The 13,272-nt window shown below is 44.6% G+C and overlaps 1 protein-coding gene across 3 annotated transcripts in view; it reads left to right on the top strand.

The window, feature by feature from the left end:
• LOC124615503 (lachesin-like) overlaps positions 1 to 13,272 on the top strand; it is an 878,988-nt gene that overhangs the window by 585,838 nt on the left and 279,878 nt on the right. The gene's annotated exons all lie outside the window — the stretch shown is intronic.

Below are 13,272 nucleotides of genomic sequence, written 5' to 3'. Positions count from 1 at the left end.
GAGCGACACGGCACAAGGTATTAGCGATCCTTTCTTATCAATATTTTTGCCCCTGTTATCTTTCTCCTTTTTTTTTTTAATCAGGAACTGGATTGGTCAGGTTCCTCCGCCTTTTTCTTTCTTTTTTTTGCGAGAAACAAGAAGCAAGTTAAACAAAATAACTTTATTCGCACAAGCATAAATACAACGCAAGTGCCGTCCTTCCGGTGGAACGAACATTATACACAACACTCGAACAAGGCCTGCAAACTTCTTTATTAACGAGTATGGGAAGAAAAGAAAAGCTGAAAGTAAGCTAAGAGGCGTGACGCCATGTGGAAAGAGGGAAGAAAAGGTGGGGACATAGTAAGACTTGCAGGCACCCTGCTGCTCGGCGGATGGGGATTGGGAACAGCGTGGGCAGTGGTCAACATGCGAGGCCTGGCCATGGTGTTCCCTACGTCACTACCGGGCAGAAATGGGCAGAAGCCAAGGAGGAGGGGACAGTAGAGTTGGGAGAATGGCCGGGATGGTCTGGTGTAATGCATAAAAGAAAGGGGCGCGAGTCCATGGGCCTACCCGTTGTGGGGTGCGATTTGGAATGTAGCGCGGGGAGTCGCAGACGTCAGCAGGAGGTGCGGCAATGCCGACCGTGTGTAGCACCATCCAGCTGAGCGGGAGTGACGTAAAGGTCGCGGGAAAGTAATTGGCCAACAAGGTGTTCTAGTGTTGTAGCTGCTCGATTTCAATGTGGGCGGTTTGTAAGATGTGCCCGAAGTCAAATCATGATTTTTCGTCTTGAGCATACAGTTAAATGATCGTCCATCACTTGACCCATACAATCGCATGGTTCTTGGTGGATGGATAAAAGTCCATGAGTGAATCGAATGCGGCGGAATGCGGAAACAGCAGGAAACGAGCTGTCGACCCAGTTTCCAGATGTCACTGATAGCAGCACAAGGTGGCTAATCGTACAAAGCGAAGTGTCCGAGCAACCGACTGCGTGAAGACGTTGATTTATAGGGAATTTTCTGCATGCGACATGGAACCGTGTTGCCCGGACGTTAGAGGGAAGCAAAAGCTGTTGGACATGACGCTAATCCGCGAGCCTCCGGCTCGATGGATGTTTGCGTTCGACGGTGTTGCGAGATTGCAACGGAGTAGTGGCGTGTAGAAATCTTTGCTTCGAGGGAAGGGAGTGCTTGGTCAGTGAGTGTGAGCGTAGCTGCATTTAGCGTTAAAATCAGAAATGTGCGCCAGATGGGGCGTGATATGGTCTACTGGCACTGGGGCAGGTATGGTCGTGGACATAAGAATATCCAGAGAGCTGTAGAAGAGGAAGGTGGACCCGTTCCTCGACTTACGCATGTTGGCCATGTACAAAGACACCACTAGGTGTCGCACATGGACAAGGCGGAGGCCTCCCGCTCGCGGGGGAAGGTGAGTGTATTGTAACGGACCTTAAAGGACGTACCGTCCGCAGAAAAAGTATCCGGACACGGCCTGGCGGGTGCGTACAATATTTATTAGCTGTAGAAGTATTTGTGTGATGTGGACCACATGTTGAGTGAGGTATTCGGCACCTTGTGAAGAACAGAGTTGGCGGAGGAGAGTTTGTCGCACTGCCGTGTGGATAATTTGGAGAGTACGCCGAAAGTTAATGACAGCGGAGCGGCACACGGTGGAGGCGAAATTGATATCAAGATATCACAGGTTAGGTTTTGTTCGCAGAGGGAAAGGGTGGGGGGTGCTAAGTAGTCTTCTGATAGGCCGTGTCAAATGGGCATCGCCGAGGATTTAGCCAGATTCATGGTATTGCCCGCTGCAGTTCCATACGTTAATATCAAATCGAGTACCATCTGCGTTTCGGACTACGAGGAGGAAGTTGTTCGCATACGCACGACAGTGAGGAGTGTGCTGTCGCAATGTGAGACCATATGAGTGGCTCCAGGGTTATGGTATGGCATAGAGTAGTATTGGAAGTGGGCAACCTGGCCTTATGAAACGGCCTATGGTTCAAATGCCTCTAAGCACTATGGGACTTAACATCTGAGGTCATCAGTCCCCTAGACATAGAACTACGTAAACCTAACTAACCTAAGGACATCATACGCATCCGTGCCCGAGGCAGGATTCGAACCTGCGACCGTAGCAGGAGCGCGGCTCCGGAGTGGAACGGCCTATGGCCACTGGTCCCGCCACACAGCTATTGACCTCAATCAGGGATTCGGTGCTGTTGTACAGGCGCCGGATGGTAGCAGTAAAGAGGGATGGAAAAGTCGTTCACTTTATTATGGAGAATAAAAAGACCATGCTGCAGCTTGTCGAATGCGCCGTCAAAATCAATGGCAACCACTGCGGCGAGGAATCTGCATGCCGCTCCCAGTGCGTTGAAATCGCGTCATTCGCTTTGTATATTAACTGAGCTACCTTTAGTTGTCGGTTCTGGGGAAAGCATGCAATGGAGTACCTTGCGGCAACGCGTCGACAGGAGTTGTGCAAAAATATTATAGTCTACATTTAGCAGAGATAGGGGGTGATAATGTGCTGTCTTCGCTCCAGGTGTCCGTTTGGGGATTGGTGTAACAATTGTGTCGTCAACAGTTCACCAAACATTGTCGTCCATCGCCATTAGTGCAAGGAAGAACTGATATAGTTCTATCGGCATCTGATCGATGCCAGGTGACTTATTCAAAGCACCTTTGTGGATTGCACCGTGGAACTCGTCGAAAATAACAATCAGCTTGTCTGCCTCATCGCCGGCGCGTGTGGTAACACAACTCCTCAGCACGGGAGTCGGTTGGCTCCTCCCAGTACACTGTGAGGTAGTGGTCTACAGAGGCATCGACGGTTTCGGCCTTACAAGTGATGTGCTGGACGCGACGAGTGTAGATCTCAGTGATGAGTCGTTGTCGTCACTGTTTCCGATCGGAGGCGATACAATATATATTGGGGTGTTCATGTGCAGCCGAATCTTCATGTCTGGCCCTCACCACCGACTCTCACAGAACACGGCGTGTAAGCGTCACGATTGTTTCCTTAATCCTGCTACATTCCCTCTGGGTTTCAGGGGTGAGCGGCTGGGTGACCAGGTTGCGGAGAACGGCGTAGAAATTGTTGGTAGTGTGCTTGCACTACGCAGTTACTTCCTTGCTGTCTGAATCAGTGTGAGTCGAATGGCAGGTTTTGCGCATTCCAGGCACCAAGTCAGGGTTGTGCAGTACCGAGGCAAGCGAGGTTCACTGGTGGGCCATGTCTCAGTAACGCGGTGAAGACATTCGAGATCGTGGAGATGAGAGGTATTTAACTTCCACAGTTTATGTCTACGGCAGACCACTTGTTGCCGCAGGAGAATGTTGCAGAAGTAAGCGCAGTGGCCGGAAAAGGCCAAGGGGCAAAATTGTGCACTTGGAGTGTAGGTGTGAGGTCCCAAGAGACGTAAATCCTGTCAAGGCGGCCCGCGTAGTGACCTGTCTGTCAGTTACGTCCAGGCGCGTCGCGGTGCCGAACTTCCCAAGTGTAGAGGAGCATTTGATCCTTAGGGTGCAGAATACAATTAAAATCACCGCCATGCAAGTATGGTCACAGCGTCCAAGAAGTAAAGGAGCGATTTCTTCTGAGTAGAAGCGTGGTCTGTCATGTCTGGACGGGTGGTGACAACAAGCGTGTCGCTGTGCCACGGAAAGTATGTGACCACAGCTGTCGGAATGCCTTCGCCGCCACAGACGGCTGCAATACGTCCCCGGTGGTAACCAGGGGAGGGATAAGTGTTATTGCCCGCGACGTCCGGAAATGTTGCCAAGTCCTGTGGTAGTGCGATGTCGACGTCTGATGCCCATATTATCTCTCGCAGCAGTTGAATTTCCACTCAGGAACTGGTGTTTATCGTCGCTGTTCGGTACGTTTGTAGTCGTGGGCCAAGGGGGGGGGGGGAGGGGGGGGGGGAGCTACGCCGTACGCTACCTGAGGGCGTTGGCGTCGGCGTAACTAGGGCTCTGTCTGGGGTAGCTCAGTACCTAGTGTGGGGTTGAGGACGTAGTCAACGCCTCCTCTTTAAATCATCGAGGTAACTGTGGTCCGTAAGAGCAGAGGACGTCTCGGCGGCAGTCGTAACGGTGGAGTCCATCGGTTCAGGTTACCCTAGGCGATCCAGTGGAGTAGGAACAGGCGCACCCAGATCTCGCGTCGTCTTCATTCTTGTCGTTGTGCAGTGTCTCCGAGGCCTCGTCGGGCCGAATGGCCTCTGGAACCTCAGGAGAAGGTGTCTCGTTCCGAGGCCCTACGACGCCTCCTCTTGCACCGTTTACGTGAACGTCGTTTACGTGTCCGTCCCTCAGTATCGGAAGGCGGTTGGGAGTCATAGCGGTACGGGAGGACGGCCGTCGCGGGGACGGTTCGCGACGTGACGTCCGTATCATAGGCTGGGAGAGGATCGGCAGTCGTCGCTGTTTGTTGTGGCACCAGAGTCGAGTCAGGTTGTGAGCGTGACGCGTCGATTCCGGCGTTTCCCATAGCAGCTCTTTGGGTCCCAGTTTCGTGATCCGACTGACGACGGACGGCAGGAGGATAAGAGAGCACCGATACGTAGGTGATTGGTAAAACCATTGTTGGAGTTGAAGGCAATTGGGCGAAGAGCCGTTGAAGGCACTCAGACCGGATGCGGCCTTCTTTGCTGCACCCAGAACAGGACTTGGGTTGGTCGCCGTGTATAGCGACTGCGCGGCACCCGCTGATTTGTAAATAAGACGGCACGTGGTAACGGGGATGGTGATCTGCCGTACACCGTTAAGAACGGGGTACGTTTGGAATTGCACCCAGCGCTCAGCAGTGTGATCATGTACAGAGCCGTAGGAGCGGAAAACTGCGATAGCATCTTCCGCTGTGAGCTCGAATGGCAGTTCGAAAACTCGTATGGTGCGAATACACAAGCCTGCATGATCAATAGTAACCACACCGACACTGCCGGCGGCGTGGCAAAAGAAGCGTAGGCCTTGTTTAGTGTCACTTAGTTTTCGTTCGCACTCCGCATCATTGACGACTTTGACGTACACCTTACTGTTTGAGATGGACAAATAGGTGACCAAAAATGTAGGATGCTGCGACCTTAGCTACGTCATGTCGGAAGCGTTCCATTTCCAAAGCTTTTGGTCGGATGTAATCATTGCATAAGGTGAATCGTGCCGTGGATTTTAGAGAAAAGTTGACCGTCATTCTAACACACGTTAGCGACCCGTTCATTGACGACCACTGAAAGTAACAACAGCGAGCGAGCGCGCTTCGCAGACGGAAACAGCACGTCCGCACTGCACGGCTGCGGAAGCCGGGTCTGTACTTGGGCCACTGAGGCGGGTACCCAAAGTTCCGTTGTATATGGTTCAAATGGCTCTGAGCACTATGGGACTTAACATCTTAGGTCATCAGTCCCCTAGACTTAGAACTACTTAAACGTAACTAACCTAAGGACATCACACACATCCATGCCCGAGGCAAGATTCGAACCTGCGACCGTAGCAGCCCCGCGGTTCCGGACTGGAGCGCTAGAACCGCACGGCCACCGCGGCCGGCTCCGTTGTATATCTGAAGTTTTACAACAGTGTAGGTGTTACACCATTGTAGGCTGTTGTCAACGGTAAAGCCGGCATCAATCATTGTTGGGGTTTAAAATGAAGTGATCTCATAGGCTCAGTCGTGGGTAAAACAGGTGGCGGATTTAAGATTATTAGTAGAAATGCAATCAGACTACGAACGAGATTGCTTACAAATAATTCGTGTGAACTATTCTGGAATATTGTGCAAGTGTGTCTGACTCGTACTAACAGGGGATATTGTGCATATACAGAGAAAGGCAACATGAAAGGAAACAGGTTTCTTTGACCCGAGGATAGTGTAAAGGAGATGATCAGAAACTGAACTGGCTGATACACGAAGACAACGCAAGTTATCCCGAGAAAAGTTACTTATAAAGTTCCAAGAACCAGCTGCAAATGAAAATTCTTGAAATATATTATACTTCCCTACGTATCGCTCCAATATGGATCATGAGGACAAAATTATATTAACTGCAGCGCGCTCTAGGCATTCAAACGTAGTTCATTCTTTCCTCGCTCAGTATGTGAATGGAACGGAAGAAGACTGGTACATTGTGAGGTACACCCAGCCATGCACTTCACACTGGTTTGCAAAGTATGTCTGTGGATGTAAATGTAGATAATTGACTGATGATTAATTATGTTAACTTCCCAAACACTGTGGAATGTAATTAGGATTTTTCGTCATACACTCTTACTACATGTATTACATTCTTCATTCAATCCAAATTGCCCTTTAGGTGTTATTCGCCTGCAGCGTTTATTCAGCTAGTAATAGTATAAGTTTAAAGCGTCCACCTCATTAGTGCCGAGTGACGTAACTTAATTAACCTACTATGTATTGTGCTCATCGACGACCAATTATTGGAGGCGCCTGTTTGTAAACACGCTGCAACTAGCTAATATCTCCGTATGTCTCACCTCATTTTATCTGTACTTGCGACACGGAGACAAAAAATGAAGATAATCATTACGTCACAAACTCGAAGCCGATATCCGCCGTCTTAACTAGTCCAAAACATTAGGTTCACCGTATTCACTCTGATGTGTAGATAGTTCCGTGTAGTCAGCGCGTATACAACTTTCCCAATAGAGCGCGCCCCGCTAAGCACAACAGCGCAGGCGCAGCGCTCGTCCGTCTCCGCTCTACGAGATGGCGCTGCCATAAAGACGGACCAAATTCTGCTTCCGCCGATCAGCGTATTAATATGTAACGCAGCCAATGAGATTGCTGCTAACGTAGAACCTTTTCTCCTCGCGTATCACACTCGCGGAGTGATACCTGAACGCGCGAGGTATTACAACGAGTGTACAGACCTCCGATTAGTCAGTCTGCATTAGTCTGCATCAGTCTGCAGTCAAGTTTCAGTCTGCGCCTAATAAGATTATCATATTCCTGTACATAGCCATGAAGAGAAATGTATAGACACTTTGTCAAGTATCAGAGATTTGTGACAATAAGATTAACGTACCAAGACCAAAGGAACTTCAGATTGTCAATTGTAAATAGCATCCAGAACCAAGTTAAGTTATTTTTATGCTTGTTATTATTTTAATAAATGTGTGTGAAAATTAATCAAGTTCTGTTTAAAGTTGGTCACCGTCAATCTGCTACTCTAAGCGTGCAAGTGGCATTTCTAGCGTCTGACCTAACGGCAGAAGATAAACACGCCACGATAACACCACGAGACATATTGCTGACACTCGCCTACTTCTTAGAGCGACAAGTCAAATAATCTGATGGTGTGTGTACCGAAGGTCTTACAGTACGCACACCACACATTCCTTCATAGTTCACTGCGGTGATACATTCCAGTGACGTCACTCTGACGTGCCCGTACCCAGTTTGGACCGTGTTGGGTGCTTTGATTGTGCGGAGGCGTAGTTGTTTCATCAAAAATGACAGTTTGTGTTGTTTACGGGTGTACTAATTGATCCAATTGTATCCAAAAGTTTAAAGGAATCACATTTCATTCGTACGTGGAGCCGTTCAAGCAGTATTTTCTATTGTTTAAATGAATTATTGTTGCACTGTATACTTTTTATGGTAATGGTTTCATTTCTGTCATTTGACTTTAGATTTGCCATATATTGCTCGGTGCCCGTTCTTTCTCTTCTTTCACGTATTTTTCATTGCCTTCCAAATAGCAAACACTTCGACATCCGAGCCAGCGGTCTCGTCCACGCACAACAAACGGCTACGTAATCTCGCTGATTGTTGTGGCAGCATCTCGTGCCCTAAAATCCTCTCGCCAATAATTGTAATTCATCGTTTATATCTCTTCTCGCTTCAATAAAGATTCAGGCTAGAACAGCCGGAGACAGCGGTCACGTGTGCATGAGTTTTGTGTGTATGATTGGATGAATGTGTATGTGTGCTTTGCTTCCTTTCTGAATAAATTTTTGGCTGAAAATTTGTGTGAACACAATTCACGTCGCTCGTGCCTTGTGCTCGGCGTGTGAGTAGCATTCTAACCGTTTCACAGAATAGTTATTCCTGATGAAGTTTGTTGTAAACAATCCACTGCAATTAACAGGAACAATGATGTATATAATTACAACACCAGCAGAAAAAAATGACATTCACTACGCTACATTAAGGTTGTCCGTAGCGCAAAGAGGACTTCACAATGCTGCAACCAAAAGTTTTCATCACTGACACATTGATATAAAATGTCTGACACAAAGCAAAGTAAAATTTGAAAGTAAACTGGAAACGTTTCTCTTTGACAGTTCCTCCTATTCTGCAGGAGATTATCTATTATTATAACGTCTAAACGGCGATGGGTGGGAATTACTGATTAACGTATGTCTGTCTTTAACTAAAAAACGTAACGATCAGCATGGAGGCATATTTACAAAAAGAAATTGACTCGATCCATGTCATTACGCTTTATCGTGCGAATGATGCATGGAACATGAAACTCACTAGTGGTATATCAAAAAGCATGGTATGGACTTCTAAACTTTGCAAACCTCAAAGTGAATACAGAGGTAAAACCAATCAGATGATCAAACTATACGTACATTCGAATTGTGATATGTTTGATTATTCCTGAATAACTGATAAAGTTGCTGCCGAGCCTTTGAGATTATTTCCCTAATCACTTTTGTGGCATTGCACAATGCTGGAACATGTTTAAAAAGTTAAATCGTTTTTTTACTCTATAAACTGCAATTACTGGCCACACACTTAATGACGCATCATAGATAAGATTTCAGAGTGAGAACACTTGGAAACTACAGACAGACAAACGCACAGGCAATCTAATAAAACAAGAACTCTGTTCTGCATGGAGGTATACTTCTATGCAGTTCTGTTTCTTCGGCATTTCGATAATCGTTCACTTTGTTGACATGCATAAGATACTATTGCACCCCTTGCTTCTTTCCTCGTTGCACACATTTATAGGCTAACGACGCACACGTACGTACGTTTCTTTCAAATGTGAACATTAAAAATGTTGTGCATACTAGTTGAAAGCTGGAAATGTACTGAATAAGAAGCAGTATTAGTAAGCAAACAAGCATTGATTTCGGAGTTCCAGGTTCATTTGCTATCCACACAAATACAGTGAATTACAATTAAATGGATTACAACACCATGTTTTTCACATCATTTCCTTCTCTTCTTGGTTATTCGAAATATACTGACAAAACGCAAGTTACATTAACGAGACCAAATGTATCGTATTAATACAGCAAATACGCACTTAAGAAAAACTTTCGAAATTGCCTTCTTGACATTATGTTATTTATGTAAGCACTTTAATTTTTATTATTTAAGACAGATGTTTCATTCGCACGATATAAATAATGAACAAGAATCAATCTTAAACTGTAGTCTGCTAATGTTTTGGGCTACTTAAAATGACGGCAGGTCCCGCCCATTCTGGCTTCAGAAATACGTACAGCGTAAGTCTTTAGTGCACCTCCATTCTTTTTTAGCTCTATGGGATGGACCTTAAAGTAAGAATGTCTAAGGAGTAAGCACTGAGATGCATAGAACAAGATGTTGTCGCCAACATTGGTCCACTCCAAATGCTACGAGACACAGACTGTCACATACAAATTGCTCGAAGTGTGTTTACATTCAGTGGATTTACTGGCAGGATGTTCTCGCACTTTCGAATGTATCTAGCGTTTGCCCTATGGCAAATACAGTCACATAAATATTATCACTATGATATAAGTTTTTTATTACTGTATTTCTCGATATTAATCAACACTTAATGCACTTCTTTCTCATGCGATAATTTTAAGTACTTACCTATGTGAAGTAACTTTTCCTCATTCCAAGTGTTTAGACTTGACAGCGTAGCAACTACGATTACTCACCACTGCTGTCACTAATGAATATGACGAAACAGATGAAATAAATGCGTTGCTATATCTTCAGTCTTAGTTCAAAACGTGAAAAAACAGCATTACACATTAATCGCATTACTATTTCCGTTCCTTGTTGGCCACAAGCGCAGTACACTATGCTGGCTCCAGAGATATTCCCATTCTCAGCAGAGTAAAAATATCTATGGTGTGAGCTTAGCGTACTGCGCGTATCGCCAACGTTAAACCGTAAATGTCATGTGACTTTTGATAATTCGCTTTTGTTTCATTTTGGACAATTTGACAAAAACTGTCTATTATTTTCACACGTTAGTAACGGCAACGATGAGTCATTGTAACATCTGCGGTTGCAAATCGAAATTTGCGAGAGGAGAACCAGTTACTTTTCATGGGCAGACAATCCTAAGTCATGTGACTTTGGAGATAATATATTTTAGTGTCAAAAATTATCTTATGCGCATTGAACACTTCCCATCGAGAAGGTCAACCTCTTTAAAAGGCTTTCCACAGATATACCTACGCTATAGTTGCGACACTCATTTATTGCGTAACGATGGACTAAGAACCCGAAAACTAGTTCGTGATCAAATATATAATAGCTGCAAACACCAGCGATGCTTTTTGATGCGTTAGATACCTATCAATGTCCACTTCTATTTTAATAAAAAAAGCTTCTGTTGGGTTCACGTTTTAGAACCATAGTAAAACTCTCGTATTTGACAATAAATTCCCCTATATATACGAGATATTATCCCGATTGTAGCTAAACATACAGTCAGATTTTAGTGGTTATTTTACAGAAAAATATGTAGTAATATTTTCACGGTTATTATATAGAAAAGTTACGAGTGTATTCGGTGGTATTTAAACAGTAGAGCTAATGAACCCATGCAGTAATTTAAGCAGAGATATATGCTAGGCTTGCCACCGTCGTTTGACAAAAGAAACTTAATATAAACTACCGGATTTCGACGTTAATTATGAAATTTCAGCTAGTACTAACTTCACACTGTTTGAAAAATTGTTTACTGGTAACATGGTTCTGAGCTGATAGATTATTTTGATATGTCGCCCACAGTCAATATTTTTAATCGACACGGATGGTTTTTAGCACCGGAGATGATGCGCTATTTGTTTATTCAGTTTTACAGCGTAATGAATGCGGGTTTTACCGCCGCCAGCCAATTAAAAATTTACATTTCGAGAAATTAACTTCACTGTTATTGCGTGCCGAATAAACAGCTGAAACGGGAGTGGGTGTAGCGCGTCGAACTGGTTACGGCTTTACAATGACAGATACGTGCGAAATCTGATTCGCTCGTTGTCGACAGACGAGTCTCACGAATTTCAAATGTCGTTCACATTATAAAAAACGGCGTTCATTGCATTTCCATTGTATATCTCCACATTTGTCAAACGGAGGATGGAATTTAAAGATACGTGTATTTGGCAAAATACGATTTGTTTTCTTTCAAAAATTGAAAGGGGAAGCGGTCTTCAACCCGCACGTAGTTGTGGACACCAGAGATTGGCAAACTCGTTCGTCTTTGGGCAGTATTTGACTGGTGACCGGTCCCTTCGGCAGCCAATATTCGTACTCCTTCATCGCTTCTTTTCTTGTCTAACTGTGTAATACTATGTGTTCCATCCTGTCTCACCTACCCTTTTTCATATCCGTCCACTACCCACTACTTTCGCCGATAAAGAGACTTTTTTAAATGAAAATTCACAACAGGTTTGTAATAAATGCTCTTTCTATCGTGACACATATTCGATTCGAAAAAGGGAAAAATGTAAGAATGGATTTGTAATAGAAAAGTTGGCATTTTAAAAGTTGAAGTAGTTGGATAAATATCGTATGCACATCAACCACAAATGAGGTCAGAAATTATCGAAATGCAAACTTAAAGAGTTAGTGACAAGAACTGGGTCTATGTAGAGTGAGAATTCACGTAATCTTCGTTTTAACTTTTATTTTTAAACTCACCCAACATAAGTATTCAAACTTCCATTGAGAAATATCATTTATGGAATATAAACTGGTAATTGTGGACACCTTGTTTTCGAAACACGGAAAATATGTCGAAAAGCAAGTTCCAGCGAATAGGAAGTTACTGATTCATTGTAATTCATAATTTCAATAAAGTTATAAATTCCCCGCCTTGGACGCTGAATGGCGCAGGCAAAGAACCAGAAGTCGAGATTTCCGGAAGAGTTTGTAATTGAAGATGACTGGACAAACCGATGAGCGAAAAGCACAACAGTCGAGCGGTTCTGGGCGCTTCAGTCCGGAACCACGCGGCTGCTACGGTCGCAGGTTCGAATCCTGCCTCGGGCATGGATGTGTGTGTGATGTCCTTAGGTTAGTCAGGTTTAAGTAGTTCTAAGTCTAAGGGACTGATGACCTCAGATGTTAAGTGACATAGTGCTTAGAGCCATTTGAACCATTTGAAAAGCACAAAAACTCTGTACTGGTTAGAGATGGGTAGTTCGCGAACGAATGGGTGCAAAGGAACGGTTCACCAAGATGAACGAAAGGACCGAGGAACGAATTTCAAGGAACGATCGGTTCATAGTTCACTCAGGTCGCAGCGGTCTACTTATAGTTCCTGGGAACGAGGAACGATCGGTTCATAGTTCACTAGTTCACTTCGGTCGCGGCGGTCACTTCGGCAGTTCTCGTTCCAGCCTCGGTCGCGTGCTCGTCTCAGTCTCGGTCTCCCTCGGCCGCATTCGTCGTTCTTCGCATGACCACCTGTCTCAGTTCCACTGCCGACTGCTCCTAGTTAGTTCAGTATCCAGTTGTTCGTTTCGTTCACTGCGCTCACCCATTTTACATGTGTTCCAAACTGTTCTTCCACTTGGATCTGGCTATTTAGCATCCACGACCGGTAATCAAAAAGTATTTTATAGTTACGTAAATTACACAAAAATCACGTTGTATGTAACAGGTACGACTTTTCAGGTAACAAAAGGGCATATCAGCTCACTTCATTACATCGATGAACAGCAGAAGACATACTTATAACAAGGCAGGTTTTTTTTGTTATTCATATATTTTTTGGTTTCATCAACTTGATTTAGTAACTAACTTTCAATAATTTGCTTAATTTTTAGTGCAAGAAAATTCATATAAAACGATTTTCGTGTATCTTTCATATACAAAACATTACATTTAGGAAGGCTCTAATTATTTTTAAGTTCGGATGTTTCTAATTTGCATTACCTGCTAGTTTGGTTTCTTTAAAAAAAAAAGTGGGTTGTGGGTCATTTTGGCTCAGTAGCAAAAGTGGTGCTTCTCCCTTTAAAAAGACATAGATGGCCATAAAACCTTATTTACTTATTATCTCAAAAATAT

Source organism: Schistocerca americana, chromosome 5 (genome assembly GCF_021461395.2).
Source record: "Schistocerca americana isolate TAMUIC-IGC-003095 chromosome 5, iqSchAmer2.1, whole genome shotgun sequence".
Classification (NCBI taxonomy): Eukaryota; Metazoa; Arthropoda; class Insecta; order Orthoptera; family Acrididae; genus Schistocerca; species Schistocerca americana.
The sequence above is the reverse complement of the archived record's forward strand: the minus strand, read 5'-3'. Positions and strand labels throughout refer to the sequence as shown.